The sequence below is a fragment of the Lycium ferocissimum genome, chromosome 3 (assembly GCF_029784015.1).
Source record: "Lycium ferocissimum isolate CSIRO_LF1 chromosome 3, AGI_CSIRO_Lferr_CH_V1, whole genome shotgun sequence".
NCBI classification, from domain to species: Eukaryota; Viridiplantae; Streptophyta; class Magnoliopsida; order Solanales; family Solanaceae; genus Lycium; species Lycium ferocissimum.
The window spans coordinates 8616580-8625189 of NC_081344.1; the positions used below are offsets into that span (position 1 = coordinate 8616580).

General features: G+C 36.9%; 1 pseudogene; it reads left to right on the plus strand.

Annotated features, from left to right (window-relative positions):
* The first annotated feature begins 272 nt into the window (after nt 1-272).
* Nucleotides 273-8006, plus strand: LOC132049579 (serine/threonine-protein kinase ATG1c-like; annotated as a pseudogene).
* Nucleotides 8007-8610: the final 604 nt, after the last annotated feature.

Here is an 8610-nt window from a genome sequence, read left to right on the forward strand (position 1 = left end):
TCTAATATTATATCAAAAAGCGAATAAAAAAATTGGCAAAACCGAACCAAACTGAACTTTAAAAAATCGAAACCGAAAGAACCGAACCGAACTAGTTTGGTTCGATATTCGGTGTCTACCTTCAAAAAACCGAACCCGAAATAGCCAAACCGAACCGAAAAACCCACCCCTACCAGGAACCTATAGAGTCTATCCAAACCTTGTATTTAGTAACACAATACAGTACAATACAACACATCATAATTCAATACATTATAAAACAATACTCACAACCATCCAAACAAAGTGTAACATAAAACTTCCAAAATCCAACACACAAACCAATCATAAAATAAGATGAAGTACATTGATATCTCTCTCTAATCTCTATATTATCTTTAAGATTCAGTCACCATCACCACACTTTCCTCACTAACAATCTAAATTATCATCTCCATAATCCATATCTGTACACCACCGTACCAAAATTCAACAAAGAAAAAAAAAAACAACCTGAATTTCCTTAATTCTGCAATTAGCACAATCTTGGCTACTTAAAATTGTCAAGATTTGGAATTTTTTGCTAGGATGGCTAAATTTGTGGTTGGTAATTATTTGATTGAGAAGCAAATCGGGTTGGGTTCTTTTTCAACTGTGTGGAAAGCGTGCCACGTGGTCGATGGTACAGAAGTGGCGATCAAGGAGATTGTTACTGATCGGCTTAATAGTAAACTTAAGAGAGTCTTAAATCTGAAATTGTTATTTTACAGAGGATTAGTCATCCTAATATTATTCGCTTGCATGATATGATTGAGGTGAGGTTACACTACTCAACTTAAATTCAATTTCAATATGTGAACTATTATATGTATGGTTGAATTAATCTTAGAATAATTAATATTCCATATTTTTGTACAAATTCGCATTTTTGCTGTTGCAAACTATAGTGGCTACCGAAATTGTAAACAAATACTCCCTTATTTTGTTTTGATTTGACACGGAGTTTAAGAAAGTAAAAAAAAAAAAAACCATTTTTAAATTAATGATATGCAAAATGTTTTGTTCACTCCTTTTTTTTTTTTTTTTTTTTTGTAGATCTCTCATATAACTTGCTTGTTTCTTTCTTTTTTTCTTTCTTTAACGTCATTTATCTTTGTTGCTGCCTATTATTATTATTATTGTCTTGGCACCTTTTCTTGAGCCGAGGGTCTATCGGAGGCAGCCTTCCTACCTCCTAAGGTAGGGGTAAGGTCGGCGTACACTCTACCCTCCCCGGACTCCACCATGTGAGAATATACTGGGTATGTTGTTGTTGTTTGATATGCAGAATGTACCAAAATACACTTTAATTTTGTGGTCTTAAATATGTTATGTGAAAAGTTGAAATTAAAGAGTTGTCAAAAAGGGAAAGAGGTATTATTGTTTTTGAACGGACTATCTATTTATTTTGAAAAGTGTTTTTTTGTATTTGGCTAATTAATTTGAAAAATCACTTTTGCCAATATTAGAACAACAATTTGTGTTTGCCGAGGTTAGAAAGGTACTTTTGGGGGAAAAAAATACTTTTGTAGCAACAGTTTCTTCTGCTACTACTCAAAAGCACTTTTGGTGTCCTAGAAGCTTGGCCAAAGAGGCTATTAGTAATATGTAATTATGAGGATTGATTATAGGGAGATTTAACTCTAGTGTAAAGAGCAGCTTTGCCTTCTTGAAGTTCAATGGAAACTTGAACTGCTGTGCTCTTTTTCTTTTTAAACTCTAGATAATGGTAAAATTCAGCGGTTATCCCTAGCTATGTATGGATGGTACAGTGTTTCTACATTTTAGTGTAAATTTGGCACTGTATATCTGCAATTTGGAGTTGCATTGTCTGACTGATTTGATAATCGCTTAAAAGAGAAACAGAATATTTATTTGGACCTTGACCTTCATATCTGTTCTTTTGATTTTGCTCTAAATGAACCATCATGTGCATGAGTTGTAGGAGCCGGGAAAGATATATATTGTTTTGGAGTACTGCAAAGGAGGTGATCTTTCAAAGTACATACAACGACGCCAAGGGAGAATCCCAGAAGCAACTGCAAAACATTTCATGCAGCAGCTAGGTTCGTTTAAAGCTTCTATTTTTCTTTTTCCTATTTTCCTCTTTTCACTTTTAGACTGAATATTCTTTTCTAGATGAATTCCGCATGGTAATATTCATATTCATATATGTGCCACAGCATCAGGTCTAAAAATCCTTCGCGAAAACAATCTAATCCATAGGGACCTAAAGCCTCAGGTTTGATTTCCTTCCAGTGCTACGTTCCAAATTTAGTTTACTTCAGTAGTTAAGCCAATTTACAAAGTTGAACATATGAATTTAGTTGTTTTTTGCCCAAGCAGGAGCATTTAGATGCTGAGATGCATGTTCTTTTCCAGAAGTTTCCTTTTTGAAGTCATGAGCATATATCTATCATTGGAGCTTTTCTCTATGCATAACCAGCTCATAGTAGCTAAGGATTTGAAAAAAATATATAATAACTGAACTGTAGGAAATACTTGGCATGACATACAGATAAAGGTGATCGAGGCATGCAGTTGCTTTATTCCTGAATAGCAAATCACATTTCTCTAATATAGGTTTCTGATAATTAACTCGTTACTCAAACTAAATAACAAAGGAAAAGGAAGGCATTCAAGGAGATAACTGTCTGTAAACGCATATGTTAGTATTTTTATCTTCTATTTGGTACACCTTAGTTGAGGGAAGGAAGCTGAATATGTGTTTTTCTAGGAGTGAATAATGTCGTTGGTAGTAATTCTTTCTTTGGGAAATAAGAACTATTCCGGAAACTTTTTGAGAATTTGAATGGTATTTTGTTGGAACTGTCAACTCATTGACTTGTGTCCTTTGCCTTGATCCAACAGAATCTTCTATTGTCTGCAACTGATGACAACTCCACCTTGAAGATTGCTGATTTTGGGTTTGCAAGGTAAATCTGTGGTAATTGTTGGAAACGTCTTTTCTCCTAAAGTTCCCCTTCCTAGAGGTCTTTCATTTAACGTTTCATCTCTTTTCAGAAAACGTATTTGCTAGATATTATTTCGTCAATGACTCAAAGTACTATTCTCTCTTGTCAGATCTTTGCAGCCTTGGTTGCTTGCAGAAACTCTATGTGGGTCACCGTTGTACATGGCTCCTGAAATAATGCTACTTCAAAAGTATGATGCGAAGGTGGTATTCTCTTTGAACGAACACCAACCACAGGCTATTCTCTTTTGGAAACCGATTAACTTTTGGCTCCAAATGCAGGCAGATCTCTGGAGTGTTGGTGCCATTCTCTTTCAGCTTGTTACTGGCAAAACCCCGTTTACTGGAAACAATCAAATACAGGTGTAATACCTTTTTCAGCTATGCGTAGTAACTTACCTTATTGGTTCTTTCAGTTTCAGATTGACCCGTTAAATTCAACTGCCTTGCAGCCCTGTTCTAAAATTTCCCTCCATTTTTCCTGTAGTTGCTACAAAACATAGTGAAGTCCACTAAATTGCAGTTTCCTCTGGATGCCAAGAATTTAAGTTCTCATTGCATAGATTTGTGTCGAAAATTATTGCGCCATAATCCAGGTACTTCAGTTATGTTGTCCGGGTTTCAACAGTTCAAATACTTCATTTTTGTGTTGTCAGGATTTCAGCAGTTTAAAATCCATCATACACTTAGACTTCTGTACTTAGGTCATAGTTTTCTACATGCTTTGGCCGTTGAGAAGGCCATAAGATTTAAGCCAGAGTAAACATTACATGGCATTTTCTAATGAAAAGTTCGAAATTTTCTGTTTCTGCATATCTGAACACACAGTGGAGCGGTTGACATTTGAACAGTTCTTTGACCACCCATTTCTTGCACAGAAGCAGCCTGATGAGTTGTCTTGGTAAGCTAGTTGATGAATTAAGTACTTGGTATGACATACGCATTTCAAGGCACGGTCTTTAAGTGTTGGACATGTTACACAGGAATCAGAGACCGCAAAGGGTAATAGATGGGGTTTCTCTGACAGAACCCTATCCTCTAAGGGGCACTGAGGAAACTTTTCAGGAAGATGGTTTACCATTTAGTCCAGATAATGATTCCAGCAGTCCTGATGGTGGTCCTCCTTTTGCTGGGATATCACAGAGATCTTCCAGTGGATTTTCTCATGATGCAAAAGATGACAGGAAAGAAGTTTCCAGTGCTCCAAACAAAACCGGTCCTCCTTTGAATTGCAGCAACATCATACAGAAATCAGGTATTATTGGTTCTAGTCCTGGCCAGCCCCGACATTCTGAAGGCAAGCTGAAGGAATCTAGTTTGATGGACCATAGACTATGTCCACGAGGTGCTTTTTGCAATAATGTTCCCAATTTTCTTTTAATTCCTTTTGCTTATCCTATAATTAGTTTGGTCAGATACAAATATGCTGATGTGGTATTCACCTGATTGACTGATTCAACAGTGGCGGATTCATTCGAGTTGATTGAGCAGGAATACGTCCTTGTATCTTGGTCTCTCATGGACTCATCTTCTTCAGCAGGTGCTTCTAGGCTTAGCAATGCACCATTTAGATCAAGTTGTTCCCTGCAAGCTTCTCGGGACATAGACTCCACATTAGGTGAGCTGGTACTTATTGTTGGTCCTGTAACTAATAGCATAGGTCCTCTACTAAGGTTGGAAAGTCCCTCTTCTGCTGCAGGAGCTTCACAAGGATCCACTGATATTGTAGACCCTCTGGAGCATCCAACTGATGGCATAGCCAGAATCGAGTCTCTGCAACATTCTGCTTCTGCTATCACAGAGTTGGTAAATGAGAAGGTAACTCACATTGAAGACATTTCCCCTATAAAAATGTTGGAAGTGCTATATCTGAATATGTTAGGTGGTTCTTAGCATGCAGAGGTGGAGGGAGAACAGTTTAGTCATCTTTTTTTCCTCATACGCTTCACTTTGAGAACAATACAGTTCTCTGGCAGCCTTGCCACTCTTGTTTAGCATTGATTTAGTGCATCCAAGGTTGGAGTCTTAACATCTTTGCTCAAGCTGGAATCATCCAAGTTTATCAACTTTTTCATCCGTGTACTTCAAAAGTATATTTCAAAGTTACCTAGGCATGGTGAAGATGTAATTGTCCTAGTCGTTTATCAATGATAAAGGTAGAAGTATGAACATCTTCATCTAGGTGAAGACAGACCTTCGTTTCACTTTTCTTGCTGTTTATTCCGAGAAATTGGGCTAAACATATTTGTAGCTGTGCATTGTGTTCAGTATCTTAAGTTTGAAATCATTTTTTGTGTGTCAGTTGAAAAAATCTCTGTTGTGACAAATGTGAGAAGAAGGTGCATAGGTACAAACTTGAGTTGTTTCTGAAGTATGTTACATCTTTACATGCAGTCAACTTTTTAATTCCTGAAAACCTTTAAAAGAATTGGATAAGCAAAACGAAGCTTTTTTCCTGGTGGACCTGGTCATTCACATGGTATCACGTTCTATTGTGATTTGTAATTTATGATCTAAGCTTCATTTATTTATCTTTCTGGGTAAAGTAAATTTCTAATTATATTGGAGATATCTAGTTTTGCATGTTTGAGTTAACCAAACATCACATACATGATACATGAGATCATCAACCAACTGCCCTCAATCCCAAACTAATTGGGTCGGCTAATGAATCTGTAATATCCGTTCTGCTCTATTCTTTCCTATTATATTCTAACACTATATAATTCATCTTTTAAAGCAGGGTTTGTCCAAAACTAGATGTTCTCTATATCTTGCACTTATCCCAAGATATACAAGTTTTGATGACACCGGACTTGGTGTAAGTGTAATGATAAGATATAAGCCGAATCACATCTAGTTGGTGTCTGGAATTGTGTTTTGTTCTTTAAATCATTCAAGAGATTATAGGTTTTCTGAGACGACCTTCCTCTCCAAATGGCAGAGAAGTTCCCATATTTTTTTTGATAAAGCAGAGAAGTTCCCATATTTATACCTTTTCTTGTTGGAAGGGCGTTAAAGGCACAGCCTTTACCCGCACATAACATGACTGTGTCCATAAATGTTCTATGAAACATGTCTTTCACTTTATAGGGTATCTTCGTATTGCATAGCACTCCCATAGGGCTGCTCCATATTAGCCAGCCAATTCTAACAAACTTGCCTTATAGAGAAAAAAGAAGAAAATAAAAATAAAGAGCTGTGATTTCTGACTGGATTCAATCAATAAATCAGGTCTTCTGGTGAAAAATTTAGCTGAGTCGAAACTCCTTGTTTGTTTACAACTATAGCGATCAGGTTGATATCTCTTGAATATGCGCAAACTTTGTTAATATCAGGTGGTGCTAAATGTTTGAATGCTGGTGATATCTTTGCATTTGTATCTGCCTACTCTTTAGAAATTATTTTTGCGTTAATAGACGCATTTAACTTTTCAGTGTTCTCTAGCTACTATGTTCTGGAAGTACTGCCTCCGCATGATTCTTTTTGGCTTGGCCGACAATTCTGCTTCTAAGCTAATATTGGATCATTACTGATGTTTGCTCACTAATACTTCTCTGTTCTGTCTATAGATTGCCACAGGTAGGCATCTGGAAGCATTTTCAATTGAGCTTGTCATGCTTGCAATATGGAAACAAGCCTTGCATGTTTGTAATACGCAAGCGGCATCCGCAATTCAAGGAAGTCCAAACCAAAAAACTACCAAATTGAGGGAGATTTTAAGGGACAGTCGAGTAAGTCTCAACATTGAAGAGGACACTTGTAGCATTTTGCGGCTAGAGAATGTGTTAACTCATATTCAAAGAGCATTTCTGAATGAAGTCGGGAAGGCAGAGGAACTCGCCAAACATATAGAGCCAGGTAAATATTTGGACTTACTGAAAGAAAAAGGTGCCTGGTATGAATAAGTACTGAAACTGTGTCCATGTCAACAAAAGTATTGAAACTTGTGCTGCTTGCCACCCTGTTTTATTTGACCTCTTTGTGCTTTATTTGTGACACTATTCCAGGTTACTGTGCTTTGGTTTGTCCTTTGTTTCTATTTCCTCCCTCTCTCTTATATGCCTGGCTTAGCTTTAATCCCATTGTTAATTGAAAAAATATGCTAGCGATCTGGATGGTTTCTGAGAAGGATCTGGAGATATAGAATTACCTACTCTTGTGTAGCTATTGCTTGTATTATGTGTACGTGCATCAAATGTTTTCTTTAGCCATTGTTTTACATCAGGCGTTCCTAGTTTTGGTAATGTTTTAAGTTTTTTGCTTGAAATTGATTCATAGACCTGTTTCTAGGAAATACAGAGATGCCAGATGCAATGGAGATAATATTTCAATCTGCTCTTGATCTCGGCAGACAGGGGGCAGTAAGTATTTATGTTACTCTTGCTAGTCGTTGGTGGAACTAATTTCCACTAGCTACAATATGTAATTGTCGCCATGTTGTTAGGGGGAAAAAAAAATCTTCAGACTCTTAAGATAATAAAAAAAATTAAAAAAAATCTTTAGACTCTTAAGATTCAATCTAAAGGATTTATTGGATATTGAACTATGTGGTAGGTTGACGAGTACATGGGCCGGCCTGAAAATGCAGTGGTGTTTTATTCAAAAGCAGTGTGCTTGTTAAAGTTCCTTCAAGTGGAAGCACCATCACTCATTCTAAACCCTCCATTCTCACTGACAAACTCCGATCGTTGTCGGCTTGGAAGTTACATTGATGTTCTCAATAATAGGCGAAGTGTTTCAAGGTTGAGGATCATGACTCTGCTCAAGTGTGACGATCAACACTGCTCCCCGTGAAGGCAATAGACCGAGTTAGAGAAAGCTGTTAGTATATAATGACGATTGACTACATATCACAACTTATTCTGTAAAGTTCTTTATCTGTACAGTTATTCTTTTCACTAATTTATAGAAAGTGAAAAGTTCTTTTATATGGTTTGAAAGCTATATATTACTGTAATTAAAATTCCTTTTTCTTCAAAATTTTCAAGAATTTGAATTCCTTGGACTAGTATATACAGAATATAGTATATTTGCTTTGCTCCATGATTATGACTTTCTCATTCTAGATTTTGAATTTCTTGGAACTGTGATATGGCATCTTATTCAATACACAACTCAAAACCAATAGGTTTTATTAGAAAAAAGAAAACGCTAATAGTGCTTCAATGAATGCCAGTGTTTACCTTGTAGTCATTACGTAGCAATTTTATTTTTTAATGACATGGGAATTCGCAACCGCCATCCTTCTACCCTTCGGGTGCGCACAGGTAAACTCAGCTCCCGTACAATAGCTCGCAAATCACATAGGAGATAACTCGCACTAGGCAAGCCCCGCGATGAGCTCGACTCGAAGGCAAAATTTCACTTATAGGCGGGGGTTCGAAAATCCTCCATTATGAAGCCCTATGCTCAACTCAACGAGCAACCCTTGGGGAAAAAGTATTGTATAAATTGGCGGGAATAAGTAATCTACGTCCCAAGGAGTAGAATTGCGACAAAAACGAACTGATCTAAAAAACATCAGGATGCAGATCACCCGACCTGACCCTACCTGACCCTAACCCAATAGTAGTTATATATCCTCCAATCAGTTATATTTAAGATGAAAAAGGAGG